Source organism: Macrobrachium rosenbergii, chromosome 11 (genome assembly GCF_040412425.1).
Source record: "Macrobrachium rosenbergii isolate ZJJX-2024 chromosome 11, ASM4041242v1, whole genome shotgun sequence".
In the NCBI taxonomy this organism is placed as follows: Eukaryota; Metazoa; Arthropoda; class Malacostraca; order Decapoda; family Palaemonidae; genus Macrobrachium; species Macrobrachium rosenbergii.
Genome location: NC_089751.1, coordinates 445,839 through 462,659, shown reverse-complemented (window position 1 = coordinate 462,659; position 16,821 = coordinate 445,839). Strand labels below are relative to the sequence as shown.

Genomic DNA, 16,821 nt, shown 5'->3' with positions numbered 1-16,821 from the left:
GGATTGCGCATCTGTGTTCATGAAACTGTAACTGACATTGCTGCTATCTCCGACAAAATGTTAAGAGTTCCAGATACTTTCTTTTATTATTATTTAGTAATTGTCAACCCACCATTTACAATCAATATTTCTTGCTATTTCTCTTAGCGTTTTGAGCGCAGAATATGAAAATGAATAATAATTGAAAACTTCGGACTGTATAACGTTCTTAAGGGTACTGAAGTTTTAAGAATAAACCTTACAAAGAAAAGCAATATGAGGTCACCGATAACAGCAAAAATGAGTTAACAAACTACTTAAGTATGCTTAAAGCATTCCTCAAGCAAAACGCACTTGGTTAAATATGCGGTTACCAAAATCGTAATGAGCACTTCGTGAAATATTTAATAGTTTGCTTTACTTTTAAATCTTTAAAACCCCGTTAATGCCCAATTTTTTCTTAAAGTTTCCATGAAAAACACTTCTTTATACACTACTATTTTATAATAAATATAAAAAAAAATATTTTTATAGAAATATTTTAAGAAAATAATTAATTTCAATTTTGGTCCTTTTTTAAGGGTCATGGGCACATGAGTACTTTTGTTCAGGAAACAACGTTCTCAAAATAGCAGTTGGTTGTAAAAAGATTTTAAAAAACTAGGATATATAACAAAAGGTGTCTATATCCCATATACTGATCCAAATGAACAACTACTTTGAATGTCACTTGTTAAAACATTCTCCTATGTGAAGACCAGCATTACATTCTAGGCATTGTTTTGAAACTTTTTTGTGCAAAAAGCGCATTTCGGCTGCTTTCCACCCTCTGTTCGATCAAGAACATGTCCCGCTGAAGACAATCTAATTTCTGGGATTGCTTTTGAAGATGATACTTTTGACCGCCTAGAATGTTCAGGATTCGAGTCTGGAGGAGAGCTGCAAAACAGCTCTTGTAACTCTGATCTCCTAAAATCTAGTAATGCCATGTTAAGTATACCTTAGTTTAACCAGACCACTGAGCTGATTAACAGCTCTCCTAGAGAGGGCTGGCCCGAAGGATTAGATTTTTTTTACGTGGCTAAGAACCTATTGGTTACCTAGCAACGGGACCTACAGCTTATTGTGGAATCCGAACCACATTAGAACGAGAAATGAATTTCTATCACCTGAAATAAATGCCTCTAGTTCTTCATTGGCCGGTCGGAGAATCGAACGCGGGTCCAGCACAGTGCTAGCTGAGAAGTGAGAACGATACCAACCCGTCCAATGAGGAACTAGTAATGCCATGTAGGAAGTAACCATCACACTATCAGTGAAACTGTGAATAAACTAAAATACCACTTTTTAGATATAGAAATGCGATGCTTCAGATGAAGCCAATCTAAATGATTCAGTCCTTTCGTGTATTTATTATAGTGGGAAATGAGAAATAGTTGAGGAATAAGTATTTCTTTTCGACGACTGTTTGACCATCCTTTTGCATTTCCAATAGGGTTGGCAGATTGATGGTTTCTATCAATTGTAATTATGTTCTTGTCATGTCATGTTATTTCAAAAAGAACAATTCGTTTTCTTCAAATCTGTATTCAGAATCCACGATCTTCTTATTTTAGTTCTTTACTGTCCTTTAGAGGACATTAGACAAACAGGTTATAACCTGAAGAAAAAATTTTAACAAATTTTATGGTCATATGGGTTCTCAAGGTGACTGATACTAGACATAACCACATTTGAAACTAGACTGTCATTATTTTTCTTGGCTGCAGGAATAGAATCTTTTTGCTTTCCTTGATATAAATCCATTTAAATCCAGTTTCCAGCATTTTCATTGTTAACAAAAATAAGATACGCCTCCATACTCGAATAGTGCCCTTCACTTTTACCGCACATGTATATAATTTTAATAACAATAGTTCCCTCCCAACTTCTCAATTCCTTCACACTTTGGAAATGCTTGTCACTAATAAGCCTAATCCAAATGAAAGGAAGAAATCAAGAAATTCTGACTCCCAGGAGAGTAGCGATCTGGCATCTGGATTATCAGAACAAAGTAACATTTGTCTACCTGACCATAAAGAAAGGCATAAGTAAAATCCCACTCTTGTGTACATATACTTGTCGAACTCAGACACATTACAGCCAATATTTAATCGTTTTTTTTTTTTTTTTTTTTCTGAAAAGCTAACTACTGTGCCGGCTTTGTCTGTCCGTCCACACTTCATTCTGAGAGGGAGAGGAAGTGAGAGAGAGAGAGAGAGATTAGAGGGGGTGTTAGGGTGAAGAAAGAGGGGAAGAGACAGGGAGGATTGGAGAGAGAGAGAGAGAGAGAGAGAGAGAGAGAGAGAGAGAGAGAGAGGAAATGAGACAGTGACGGGGAGAGAGGGTGAGAGGGAGAGGAAGTGAGAGAGAGAGAGAGAGAGAGAGAGAGAAAGAGTAGAGGAGGTGTTAGGGAAAAGAAAGAGGGAAAGAGACAGGGAGGTTGGAGAGAGAGAGAGAGAGAGAGAGAGAGAGAGAGAGAGAGAAATGAGACAGTGACAGAGAGAGAGAGAGAGAGAAAGAGGGAGAGAGAGAGTAGAGGAGGTGTTAGGGAAAAGAGAGAGAGAGAGAGAGAGAGAGAGAGGAAATGAGACAGTGACAGAGTGAGAGGGAGAGGAAGTGAGAGAGAGAGAGAGAGTAGAGGAGGTGTTAGGGAAAAGAAAGAGAGAGAGAGAGGGAGAGGGAGAGGAAGTGAGAGAGAGAGAGAGAGAGAGAGTAGAGGAGGTGTTAGGGAAAAGAAAGAGGGAAAGAGACAGGGATGGTTGGAGAGAGAGAGAGAGAGAGAGAGAGAGAGAGAGAGAGAGAGAGAGAGAGAGAGAGAGAGAGAGAGAGATCATGGGGAAGTCAGAGAGAGAGAGAGAGTAGAGAGGAGGTGTTAGGGAAAAGAAAGAGGGAAAGAGACAGGGATGGTTGGAGAGAAAGAGAGAGAGAGAGAGAGAGAGAGAGAGAGAGAGAGAGAGAGAGAGATCGCGGGGAAGTCAGAGAGAGAGAGAGAGAGTAGAGGAGGTGTTAGGGAAAAGAAAGAGGGAAAGAGACAGGGATGGTTGGAGAGAAAGAGAGAGAGAGAGAGAGAGAGAGAGAGAGAGATCGCGGGGAAGTCAGAGAGAGAGAGAGAGAGTAGAGGAGGTGTTAGGGAAAAGAAAGAGGGAAAGAGACAGGGAGGGTTGGAGAGAGAGAGAGAGAGAGAGAGATCGCGGGGAAGTGAGAGAGAGAGAGAGAGTGGTGGGGTGTTTGGGGGAAGAAAAAGAGAGAGAGAGAGAGAGAGAGAGAGAGAGAGAGAGAGAGAGAGAGAGAGAGAGAGATCGGGGGAAGTGAGAGAGAGGGTAGAGGGGTGTTTGGGGGAAGAAAGAGGAAAAGAGACAGGGATGGTTGGAGAGAGAGAGAGAGAGAGCAGAGGGGGTGTTAGGGAGGAGAAATAGGGGAAAAAGTGAGGGAGCGAGAGAGAGAAAAGTTTATCAGTTGTTATTCAGAGTTATCCCGGTAGCTTAAGGGGTTGGTCTGCTAGTATATATATATATATATATATATATATATATATATATATATATATATATATATATATATATATATATATATATATATATATACATATACATGATATTGCCGTGTAATATGTATATCTTTCCATGATTCTGATATAGCTACTATTCTAGTTATAATGTATTATGTGTAATGATAATAAATGTTGAAGTATCGTATGTAGTGTAATGTCAGATGTCAACAGAGTTAGTGATTTAGATAACTTAACACTGTATTTTAGAATTAATAATAGGTTTTTAATAATAACATGTATATCAGCAGCTTGTGTGTGGTAGCGAATGCTGTTTTGCTTCAATTGTCATTATGAAAAATATTGTGTTGACATGTAGGGGAATAGCGGTCAAGTCGTGTAAGGATTTGTCTCATACTAGAAAAAGACTAATGATTTCGCGTTGTTTCATGTACTGTTCTGAAAACCAACTTTGGTTCTTTGTCTTGTTTCAAAAACATGCCATTTATGATTAAAAAGCTGCAGTCTGTTTTGATCGTGTTAAGATTTCGTTAAAAGCTTTGTCCCATACGCTTTTCTGGTAAAGATGTGTACCTTTTGAGAAATGTGAACAAGTGCTGCAATGAAGTACACGGCAATTGTGTCATTTTTAAGATTGCATTGTTCTGATCACGTATTGTTCTAACATGTTAGTTTTGGCCCCAAAATATTTTGCTCTAAGTGACGTCATCTTCCTCTTCTAGAATTTGCTCATGTATCTCATTCCCAAAATGCCTTAATAATTATGTAATTCTATGGGGTTTTGCTTATAGTTGGAATTCATAAAGTTTGCTCATTCTGATTTCAGACACTGTTCATGTGGTTCCTTCTCTCTCTCTCTCTCTCTCTCTCTCTCTCTCTCTCTCTCTCTCTCTCTCTCTCTCTCTCTCTCTCTCTCTCTCATGAAAAATTGAAAATGCTTAAAATTTACTGAAACCAATTTTTGTGTTCTAGAACCACTGTATTTTCAGAATTTCACAATATTTTTGCTTGGATATATAATTTAATTTTTCTGACTTAAATTATTTGATAAAAGGGTAAAAATGAAGAAAAATGGCACAAATTCTTTTTCTTAGATGACTTTATTAATTTTACCAGTAATCCTCTAGCAAATTCATCAATGTCTCACACTTTTATTTTCCACATTGGCAACGTTTTTTGTACACTTTAAAGGTATGATATGTCTCAAAACATGGAATGATACAAAGAGGTGGTTTTTCAACACACTGATCACAAAAATGGGTTGTCTGCTTTCGCTTACATTCTCCTTTACCTTTCTTCAAACAATTCTTCGGCAAGATAGAGCATACAATACATTGGGGTTTGTGGTTTTTGTCAACATACTGTGCTGGAAATTGCCTTTCAGTTAGTTTAGATTCCATAGGATTTGAATACCTACCCCTTCTTTGAGTTTTGCTCCCCTTATACCCTTCTAACAAAGTGTTAATAATTTTTTCCCTGAATTGCTCCCCTTATACCCTTCTAACAAAGTGTTAATAATTTTTCCCTTGAATTGCTTCCCTTATACCCTTCTAACAAAGTGTTAATAATTTTTTCCCTGAATTGCTCCCCTTATACCCTTCTAACAAAGTGTTAATAATTTTTTCCCTGAATTTTTTTTTATCAAGCTTGACAGTGGGATTCTGGATATTATAACATATGTTTGAGTTTACTAATGCTGCCTAAACTATAAAGTGCCAGATGGGTTGGTACCATTTCTGGCTCTTTCTTTTGTAAGGGTATGTTGAACAAAGTTGATCAAACTTATCAACTTCCCCCATATACTTATTGTATTCTACATGAACGCAGGGCTCATCAAATTCTCTGTCACCTTTCTTTGAATGAATTTTCCCTTTATATGTACCTACTGTCCCAAAACTAGACAGTAAATTAACCCTGGTTGTGTCTTGCCAAGAACAAGCAAGCATTTTACCATCACTTCTCACCCATGTTACTGGTAAAGCTCCCTTTTTCACAGTTATTTGTTTCATTTCAGCTGGCAGACCCTTCCTATTTATCCTAACTGTTCCACAAGCTAAAGTTTTTTTCTCAAGTAGTTTGTCATAAAGATCCACACTGTTATAAAAACTGTCCATGCAAATAATATGACCTTTGTTTTCATAACCCTCTAACAAAGACAAAACAACATGAGTACCCAACCCTTCTGATGGCTGACGTGCAGAATCCTTCCCAGTATATACATTAAATTTAAGCAGGTAACCTGTATGTGCATCTGTCATTGACCATACCTTTATTCCCCATTTAGCTGAAGGCTTTGATGGTAAATATTGTTTGAAAAATAGCCTACCTTTTAATTTTATCATGCTTTCATCAATACTGATTTCTTTATTGCTTACATAGTACTTCCTATATAAATCTTTTACCATATCTAATATTGGCCTGATCTTAGATAGTCTATCATTTCCATCTTTCTTATCATTATCACTAAAATGAATAGCTGATCTAATCAACTGATACTTATCCCTTGAAAAAACCTCTCTGAAGCCAGGGGTATCAAATAAAAAGCTACTTTCACTACAGTAACTTTCAATTGTGGGTTTATGAAGTATACCCATTGCTATTTCAACTGCAACAACAACTTTTATATCATCAGAAGTTACATCTGACCACTGGTGGTATCTTGATCTCCTTGGCAAAGGATGTTTTGTAGCTATCATTGATTTAAAATACTTATTAGTTTCTTTTGCAACATGTTCATAAATTTTATCTGGAAAAAATCTTGTGAAACACTCATAAGGATTTAAGTTTTCAAAATCAATTACCTTATGGGAAACTGTGTAATCAAAAACATTACCTAATTGAATGGGGTTATTATTATTATCAATTTTATTCCAATACAATGAATTTGTGGTTGATGAGCATGTTGCTGGAACATCTTCATCCATATCATCTTCATCAGTGGTATCATCATCATCATCATTTGGTGTAGGATCGTCTATATCTGACCCAAATTCTGAATCAGATCCAAATAAAATGTCATCAATTTCTTCCAAAGATAACTTACGAGAAGTAGAGGCCATCTTATACCTATAAAAGAAAAGGAAAAAATAATTAGGCTACGCCCAGAGTTAAAGGGAAAATTAAAGGGACAAAGTCAGCTGACTAATCAAAACAAAGCAATTTCGAGTATTTCGCCAATAGTATATTATATATTTGATTTTATTACTAAATGCAAGGTCTATTCTATTGAAAAACAAGAATTTATCCACAAATTTTATCTCATATCGTAAAAACAAAGAAGGGTCTGATAGCCAGCCAAAGCAGCTAGCCTACAAGACAGCTGACATATGTAAACAAAACCTCTGGTTTAGGGAAACAAAGCTTCTTTTTTCTAAATGTGCTTGTCATTTGACTATTATTCATTTACTTAAGTAAATATGTATATCAGTATCTGGAAACACCATTATCTGTCACATTTTGAACTTCATTCACAATGAAATACGTATATATTTGTGTAATTGTCATGGTAACCCTTCAGATCCTAATGTAAACAAACTTTCACTTTCGGTAAGGGAACTTTGGCTAGCGTTATATGACGATAAATCCATGAATAATATTGATTTATATAGCAAAATACATATGCTGCTATCGTAAAATATGGATATATATCATGATATCATGATGACATAGAGTAAAAATAACAAAAACTTACCAAATTCAGTGAATGACTTGAGAGAAGATTGAAGAGCGTCCAAGCCAGTGAGTAATTCATAAAATCGGCAACAGATGGCAGTATCTAGAAGCCAAATACGTCATCTGAAAGAGGCGCTTAGCAAAAAATTTCTCACATGACACGGAGACAAGTCGTTCTCCGCAACGAAGACGCAGGCATCTATGGCGACTATTGTCGTTCTCTGCAGCGAAAGGCTTAAACTTGGCTTTTGAGATCTAAATATAGGAAAAGTGTGTAATGGCGCCTATCAGAAGTGTTTTTTGTGAATCTCAAGCAGCTGCATTTCAGGTGATTTTGCGAAAGTTTTCACAAGCTTGTGCAAGGTAAAGTGAATTTTACTTATTATTACCATGGTATAATAAGGTATATTGCAAAAATTTTGCCTTAGTGAAATTATTCTTGGTAAATATTTTGTGTATTTTTGTGTGTTCTTGTGTTTGCAATCTCTTAATTTTTTTGCATTTTATGTATAGGTTATTTAACATTTATTTACTTAGCATTTTAAATATTTCTTGATAATTTAATATTGCCTACTTGATTTAATTTTCATTTACTAAGATTTTCTTTTTAAAACTTCAGTAATTCTTGATAGTTTAAATTTTACTTGTTTGATTTAATTTCTTAATAAATTAAAGTTTTTGTGATTTGGTTTTGCTTAATAATTTAACTCAAGAAGTGATTAAATTTTCTGGTGTTTTCAGATAATAGTAAATATTTTTCTGATTGTGAATTGTAGTTATAAATTTTGAATTTAAAAATAAATTTTTGTATTTAAAATTTTTTAAAAACAGCATTTCATTTGTTGACCAACAGTGAATAAGATTAATTGCATGCATAAGGCAAAGTGATAAACATGTTTTGTTCCTTTAGTTTTGCTGAAGTGAATTAAACCAAGGAAATAGTTAAAGTTGTTTGATGGAGTGATGCCCTTTTACATTAGTATATTTCTTTATTAATTGTTGATACCTCACACTTGTTTTGATAAACGTAGTTTGACTTTTTCACGTGATTAATAAGCTTTTTAAGGGATCACTTACCTTTAGAGTACTCAGTTCTAATTTTTATTGTTAAGAGAGTTTAGGTATCTGGCTGAAGTGAGGTAAATTTTTGAATTCTGTGATTAGTTGTGTAATAAGCAGGTACTCGGAACATTTCGTGGCAATAAGAATAAATTTTTTGGTGCCCAGACCCGGAAACAAACAAAACATCACTCTGGTGTTAGTGATAGATTTTTTGATAGGAGAGTGACCACATAGTTATATTTGCATTGTATTGTGAATTATTTAGTTGAATAACTTAGAGAATCTAACCTGAATGTAACCTGACTAAGGAACAGTGGACAGCTTTAGCAGTGGCATGTGGTGGTAATATGTCTAGTGGTATGATTAAGACACAAATCAGATGTATTGCAATCCAAGCATTTTGATGGACTCTGGTAAAATAGATGAAGAGTTAGGAGAGGCACAAGAATTGTTGAATGCAGCTGAGGCAGAATTTTTAGATAAGTAAGGGCAAAATAAAGAGAAAAGCGATGCAAAGGTAGAGCTTAGACGCATAGCTGCAGAAGAAAGCTTCATTAAGCTGAAAATGCAAGCAGAAAATGCAAGCAGAAAAAGAAAGAAAGGAAAGAGAAGAAAGTTGATTAAGAACGAGAGAGAAGACAGGCAGATAAAGAAAAAGAAAGACAGAGAAAAGAGAAAGAAAAGAAAGAGAAGAAGAAAGAGCAGCAGAAGAAGAAAGAGAAAGAGCAAAAGAAGCAAGAGAGGAAAGAGCAAGAGTAAGGAAGCAAGAAGATTATGAAAGAGAGATGAAATTAATAGAAGCTTGCTCCAAGTTACCTGTAACACCGTCTAACCCTAACCAAGGTAATTCAGATCCTGTATTCGATGTGGCAAGTTTCCAGAAGTTAATTTCAAAGTTTACAGAAGAAGCTCCAGATGAGTATTTATCACTTTGGGATGGCCAGGGGATAAATGGTCAGTCTTATTACAGAGTGTTCTCACTGGTAAAGGAAGAAGTGCCTATTTAGCCTTATCAGTTGATCAGTGTAAAAAGTACAAGGTACTCAAACACAATGTGCTACAAGTGATGACAAGATGACTTTCTTGAATTGTGCCTACAAAATAAGAAGATGCTCCAAACGATGGTTGGAGGCTGATAAAGTTGAAGCTATGGACGAACTTGAGGAGTTGGTAGCCCTAGAGCAGTATCTTAGAGGAATTCCTAAACACATAAGAGCCTATTGATGAGAGAAAGAGGTTAAGAGACTTGACAAAGAGGCTACACTGAGTGAAGATTTTAACATAATTTGTAGCAAAAGGAATTATAATGTCAAGTACCAGAACCAACAACGCACAGGTTTTAGGTCTCATCCAAATTTCAGGAACATTACAATTTAGAATTCTTCTAGTGTCAATGCCAGTAAATAGCCAGGTAATGTCATATCCTCATCATCCAGTTTCTCAAGACAGATACAGAAGACTAATGTTGTCTGCTTAAGTGTGGAAGAGCAGGACACTACAGTCAAGGTTGTTATCAGACATAACAACAGACCAAGCCAGTTGGTCAAGTGATTAAAGGTAACCAGGTGAAACAAACTATGAAGAGAATTGTGGGGAAGACTGAGACAGTTGGGAAGACTGAGACTAAACAAGCTGAGTGTTCTTTTTAATTGCCATTATTTTCCTAATTTTCGACGTAGAAATCACTCTCTTACTACCTCAAACCACCATCACATTTGCAAACGTAACGACTTGAACTGTAACAGGCCTATTCTTCCTCCTCATCTTACTCTTAGGAGTCTAGAGTGGTCAGAATAAGAAATCATAGTCAACTATGATATTTGATTTGCACACATAAGGTGCCCCGAGGAGATGATCTTAGTTGAAAAGAGAATGTCGCACTTAGTTTCGACCTAGGCCGTGGTAAATATACCTTCAATTAATTAGTTAAAACCAAATAGAGGTGTACCACTGTTAAGGGTATCATTGAACTCAAGTTCTAACTAGGGAAAAGCAAGGAGAGGAAGCTTCTAGCTTCAGTCCCAGGCAATTAAATTCTGTCTTTATTCCTAGTTTTTATAATAACACGCTACATTTTCACTGTAGAGCCACAGGTACAAATCCTTTTTAAAATACCTAAGGACAAACCTGACTCTTTTACAGCTTCCATGTAATGCTCAAAATATGAAGTTTAAGTTTAAATAATTAACAATAATTCTACTAATCAAACTAATACAATCACTAAATAAGTTTTAATTCTATTTCCCTGAATAGCCTGAAGATAACCAGAAGATTTTATTAAATTTCTATAGATACCCTGACTACCATAATACTCAGATCAGCCCCCATCTCCCAATTGAGAATAAATAAAATCCCCCTCCTAAAACCTTTAGTCTAGCACCAACAGTAGACAACAGGGTTATAAATCACATAGACCCAAAAAACACAACCACGGGATATAGCCTTAGGGACTTAAGCTTATAATTTACTATCATCAAATTCAGCACATACCCCACAAACTCACCGACCAACCTAACAGCCAAAGCAAGCAATTTTATAGATAGAGTCAAACAAATCATAGTAGGAGATGGGAAAACAAGTCAAGAAACAGCAGGCCCGCCCACTACAGCTCCTACTCTCAACCCAAGTACAGGCCAAGTATTTAAAACATCAGGATCACTCACTGAAGAGATAGAACTTAAGTTATAATCACCACTAAGCCTGTAGTACACCAAACGAAATCTGGAACAAAAAGACCAGTGGCCAAAGCTAACCACCAAAAACAAACCTCATTTAAGGGTTCAAAAAATCCACCTCTAAAATCAAATCTTTAGAATAAAAGCAGCTAAAAAGGGGAACCCATAAAGAGCTAAATTAGCTAGGTTAATGTACATCACCCTAATAGGCATGAAATCAACTAACCCCCCATCACGCGTATATCTTGATAGTCCCTGACTCTGTGACTGATAGAACCAGCACACATAAACAAAAGAGCCTTAAACAAAGCATGAGTCAATAAGTGAAAGAAAGCTAAAAAGGCCCACCCTAGCTCAGAAAAGTCATTATAACACCCAGTTGCCTTAAAGTAGAAAGAGCAATAATTTTGTTTAAATCAGTCACAAAATTAGGCCCCAACCCAGCCATAAACATAGTTAAACACCCTAACAACAACAGCAAGGTTCTGGCAAAAGAAGATATTAGCCTCGGGCTAAATCGAATTGAAAGATAAACCCCTGCAGTAACTAGCATAGAAGAATGAACCAGAGCAGAAACGGGTAGGAGCCGCCATCGCCGCAGGAAGCCAAGTAGAAAATGGAATTTGAGCCCTCTTAGTCATAGCAGCCAACACAACTAAAAAAATTACATATCTATTGGCGATAGACGCTTCTCCCACATAAAAATAAAAATTTCAGTCCCCGCCAAACTTAATATCAAAGAAATACTAAGTAAGATGGCCACATTGCCCATCCGATGAGACAAAGCTGTTAGCTTTCCGGCCCCAGCAGACTTTTCATTTTGATAATAAATAACCAAAGCATAAGACTCTAAACCCAAGCCGTCCTAACCTAACAAAATTCTAATTATATTAGGACTAATAATCAACAAAAGTATAGAAAGGACAAATCTCAAAACCATACATAAAACGCCCAATATTGTAATCCCCACCTCTATAGAATAAAACCATAGAACAAATAAAACAAACAAAAGATATAAATATCACTGACATCCAGTCAATAATCCAAGCTATTTCGATGCTTGCCCTATTAATTCTAATCAGCTCCCAGTCTAAAAAATAACAGCAACCAGAAAAAAAGCAAAATCAAAGAAGTAACCAGACTAACAACAGATACAATTAATAAAAATACTATGCTCCTTAAATTTATCTTATTATTCAACAACACTGCCTAAAATAAAAAATTATATCTTTGGATCTACGAACCAACATTTTATTTAAACTGTTTGAGCTATTAACAAACCAAAATCGAACCCTTCAACACTAAAACATTTAAAGGTAATCAATACTCTCGAACCTTACCAGAACAACAAGAAAACAAAAACCTAAAGTACTTCCCATGCTGACTCAAAGAAAACATATAAAGCCTATAATCATCCCTTAAAAAAGAAAGTAAAGCAACTGGAACTATTGGCAGTAATGACCAAGAAACAACCCTTAAAATAAGACTAAGCTCACCTAATAATGGTAGGAGGAGCAGCCATATTACCAGCCCTTAATAAAAATCACCACAAAGCCATGGTAGGCATGAAGTTAAGCAGCCCCTTTCTGACCAGTAACCTACGTCTCCCCAGCTCTCACACACACCATGTTAGCCAAACAAAACAAACCAGAAGAACAAAGACCATGCCCCACCATGACAGAAACAGCACCAATCTAGCCCCATCATCTAAAAACTCTAAGACCACATAAGACTAGACCCATACGAGCCACAGAAGAGTAAGCAATTAAAGCCTTAATATCAGTTTGGCGTAAACAAATAAAACTTTAATACCGCCTAACAGGCCAACCGACACCCGCAATCATCGAAAAGCCACAGCTGAATGGATAAAAAGAGGACACACCCACACCAAACCATACCCACCTAACTTCAATAAAACACCAGCTAAAATCATAGATCCTGCCACTGGGGCCTCCACATGAGCTTTGGGCAACCACAAATGAACCAAGTAGATAGGCAGCTTAACAATAAAAGCCAAAATACTACAAACGTTTCAGATACCTAACAAACTTATCCTACACTCAGGAACTAGCGACAAACCAAATGTAACTGAGCCACCCCTGCTGTATAAGCTCAAAATAGAAATTAGCAAAGGTAAAAAACCGAATAAAGTATAAAATAACAAGTACACACCGGCTTGTAATTCCTCAGCCTAAAATTAAAATTATAGTAGGAATTAAAGAACTCTCAAAACACATAAAAAATTAAATAATCAAGACAAGAAAATATTAAAACGAAACTCAATAATAAGAAAACGTTAACTAATAAAAACACGCTATCAAAATCCTTAAAATTTTTTACTTTTTGCTTCCTCCTGACAACCAGAGCCATAATTCAAAAAGTCAATAAAATCAAAATGTATCCAATATGATCCAACCCAAATCCTGGCCCTAAACAAGAAAAAGAAACCCCATTAAGTGAGTAGACTCCAAACACGAAACTAGCCAAAAACAAAGACATTTGTACAGCCAATCACCTATCAACCACCAAAGTTATCAATAAAACCATTAAAATAAAATTTTACATCTTAAAACATTAAGGCTCCCAAAATTATCATTCCCATGTCTACGAACGATAGAGACAAGCAGAGCCAAAGCTAAGGCCCCCCTCACACGCAGCAGGAGTAAGAAAAAACAATACATAATACAAGTCCCCGCCCAAGTGCCCGAAAGCTTGGGCTATAAATAAAAAAAAACGTTCACTATAATAAACTCCAAGCTTAACAAAACATTTAATAAATGTTTTCGTTTCCCAACAAAGGTAACAAACCACAACACAAACAAAACAGTGGGACATAAAGTCAAAAACTGAAAATTGCCATTAGTTTCAACAGTTTAAATAAAATAATGGACTTGTAAACCGTAGATGAAGTAATTGTTCTTGAGGCTCAGAAAGAAGAAAATATTCCCATCCTCAGTCCCCAAAACTAATATTTTATATAAACTACTTTCTGTATCAACACACTACTTCTGTCTTCTCTTATACGTATATCAACCTCAATTTGCTTCACACGCATAACACACCCCCTAGCTATAGGATTCACAGCAATCCTTCAAACTGTTATAATCTGTGTATCCACAGGTCTTTTATCAAAATTTATATGATTCTCCTATATCCTATTTTTTTTTTTATTTTCCTAAGGGCAACTCTAGTCCTATTTATCTACGTAGCCTCACTTTCTTCAAATGAAACATTCAAACTACATTCAAACTCTCAGTTAAGATAGTCTCAGCCTTTATTCTACCCATATCTGTAATGCTCATTTTACCATTCACCGAACAGATAATGACACCAACTAAAGATACGACAGAACTCTCATTTTTAAGAAGACTTCAAGACATTCAATCCACCCAAATATCGCTTAGCCATACGTATAACCCCACTACAGCTACTCTAACAAGTCTAATTATCTTATACCTACTACTAACTCTTATTGTCGTAGTCAAACTAAGATCAACCTTCTCTGGGGCCCCTCCAAACATCCTAATGACAACACCTATACGAAAATCGCACCCTCTTTTTAAAATCGCCAATGGAGCCCTAGTAGACTTGCCCACTCCAGCCAACATTTCCGTTCTCTGAAATTTTGGATCTCTTCTGGGCATGTGATTAATGGGTCAGATTGAAACAGGACTATTTCTAGCAGTACATTACACAGCAAATGTAGACCTAGCCTTTTCAAGAGTAGCTCACATATGTCGAGATGTAAACTACAGATGGCTTCTCCGAACGGTTCACGCTAGTGGTACCTGATGCTTTTTCATTTGCCTGTACAGACACATAGAACGAGGAATCTATTACGGATCATTCTTATATATGCACACCTGATCAGTGGGGGTAATTATTTTATTCTTAACTATAGTGACAGCCTTCCTAGGATACATACTACCTTGAGGACAAATATCATCCTGAGGGGCTACTGTAGTTACCAATTTGATGTCAGCAATCCCATTCGTAGGGGCAGACTTAGTACAATGAATCTGAGGAGGATTCGCAGCAAGTAATACAACCTTAACACGATTCTTCACCTTCCATTTTTTATTTCCATTTATTATTGCAGCTGCCTCCATGGTACACATTTTATTCTTACATCAGATAGGATCCAACAACCTCCTAGGAATTCCCAGACAACTAGAAAAAGTACCATTCCACCTATATTTCTCATTTAAAGACATTGTAGGATTTGTAGTCACATTAGCCGCCCTAATTATCCTGACACTCCTAGATCCCTATCTACTCGGGGACCCAGACACCTTCATTCCAACCAATCACCTAGTTACATCAGGACACATCCAACCAGAATGATATGTTTTATTTGCCTATGCAATCCTGCGATCAATCCCACACAAACTAGACGGAGTTATCACACTAGTCATATCAGTAGCCTTCCTATTCATTTACACAAACTAGACGGAGTTATCACACTAGTCATATCAGTAGCCATCCTATTCATTTTACTGTTCACACACAAAAACAAATTCCGAAGACTAGCTTTCTACCTAATCAGACAAATTTTATTTTGATCTATAATTAGAATCGTAATTTTACTCACATGAACTGGAGCCTGACCAGTAGGAGATCCAGACATCCTCACAGGACAAATTCTAACGGTTTTATACTTCTCCTTTATCATCAACCCATTAGCAATAATCGCATGAGATAAACTCATGGACTGACTATTTATCTTTAGGAAGACAAGTGTTTTGAAAGCACCCAACAAGAGTTCGATTCTCTTAATAGTCTATCCTTATTTTCTTACAAAACTATACTAGGGCAACCTAAAAAAAAACCCTTTAATCCCATGAGAAAATGCAATAATTTAAAGCCACAGAAAGAAAACTCTTCCAAGCAAGACATATCAATAAGTATAACTTTTATATAAAACAAAAGAGAAACAAGATCCCTCCCTGAGAAAATAATAGAAAAAAAGAGCTCTCAAAAACAGAATCCTATCATACTCAGCTATAAAAATTAAAGCAAAACTAACTCCCCTATATTCAGTGTTAAAACAAGACACTAATTCAGATTCACCCTCTGCAAAATCAAAAGGAGTCCGATTACTCTCAGCCAAACAAGAAGCAAATCACAGTAAAGCCAAAATCAACAATAATGCTGATAACTTTCAAATAACCCCGAGTCGAACCCTCTGCTAAAAACAATATACTAAGCAAAATTAAAGCAAGACTTATCTCATAAGAAATAGTTTGAGCAACAGCACGAAGACAACCCAAAAGAGAATACTTGTAGTTAGAAGCCCATCCCGCCCCCCGGTAGAGTATACCCCTGCCCTGGTACAACAAACCAAGGCAATAAATAACCTAAACATAGGAGATCAATAATAAGGAATAAAATTACTTATGGTAGGGAAAGTTTGCTCCTTGGTAAATAATTTAACAGCATCAGGACCCTTACGGATGTGGATATAACCCAGAGTCTTACGTTCAAGCAATGTAAAAAAAGCAACGGAAACCAACACCAAAATCATTAAAATTAAGTAACTAACTAGCTTAATCAAAACCATCATAGAAAGAATTCACAGTGAACTACTCTCCATTGCCTATAGTAATCACTATATTAACGCATCCTAAATCCGACGCACTAATCTGCCAAGGCAATCCATTAAATTTTATCTTACATCAAGATTATCTCAAAAGCTCAGTCCTTTCGTACCAAAGCTATTCTAAAACTCCTAAAAGATAGAAACCAACCTGGCTTACACTGGTGTGAACTCAAATCATGTCAAATTTTAAAGGTCGAACAGACCCACCAGCTAAACGGCTACACCTAGCTGAAATTTTAATTCAACATCCAGGTCGCAACTACTCTTGCCGATAAGAACTCTAA

General features: G+C 36.2%; 1 protein-coding gene and 2 pseudogenes across 2 annotated transcripts in view; 2 read left to right on the top strand and 1 right to left on the bottom strand.

Annotated features, from left to right (window-relative positions):
* The window catches only part of mGluR (metabotropic Glutamate Receptor), a 1,154,435-nt gene that overhangs the window by 851,478 nt on the left and 286,136 nt on the right, over positions 1–16,821 (top strand). The gene's annotated exons all lie outside the window — the stretch shown is intronic.
* On the top strand, positions 10,334–15,653 carry LOC136843073 (cytochrome b-like; annotated as a pseudogene).
* On the bottom strand, positions 15,836–16,498 carry LOC136843074 (NADH-ubiquinone oxidoreductase chain 1-like; annotated as a pseudogene).